The sequence below is a fragment of the Colobus angolensis genome, unplaced genomic scaffold (assembly GCF_000951035.1).
Source record: "Colobus angolensis palliatus isolate OR3802 unplaced genomic scaffold, Cang.pa_1.0 Scaffold2, whole genome shotgun sequence".
Taxonomy (NCBI): Eukaryota; Metazoa; Chordata; class Mammalia; order Primates; family Cercopithecidae; genus Colobus; species Colobus angolensis.
This window is the reverse complement of record NW_012115154.1, coordinates 12,146,369-12,146,943: the sequence shown is the minus strand read 5'-3', so window position 1 is coordinate 12,146,943 and position 575 is coordinate 12,146,369.

Below are 575 nucleotides of genomic sequence, written 5' to 3'. Positions count from 1 at the left end.
TATGTGCCCTTGCACCTAGTTTGTAGCCAATTTTGGTATAGTTGTTTTCATGTCTTTTTTTCCTCTCTAGATTTACTGACCATAATAGCATTTCTATCTCCCAGAGTGCCTCACAGAATAAGTCCAGTAAGGAGATGTTGACTTTCACTGAATGGCTTCTGTTTTCTCCCAAGTAAAAGGAAAGATCTGGGGCCTGCACCTTTGCATGAGTAATAACCATTTTGAACCTTATCCAACCTGCCTTATTTTTGTTGTTGTTGTTGTGTTTTGTTTTATTTTAGACTTCTAGCAGCCTAAATTCATGGTTTTTAGTTTCTGTCTCTAGTGAAAGGAGAAAAAAGGGATGAGGAAGGGGTTTTACTCACCCAACCAGAAACAGAAACTAAGAACCCATGACTGTATTCTCTGTCAGACACCATTTAGGCAGAATGTAAATGCTGGTCACCATCTTTCCTTCCTTCCTTCCTTCCTTCCTTTCTTTCTTTCTTTTTCTTTCTTTCTCTTTCTTTCTTTCTTTCTTTCTTTCTTTCTTTCTTTCTTTTTCTCTCTTTCTTTCTTTCTTTCTTTCTTTCTTT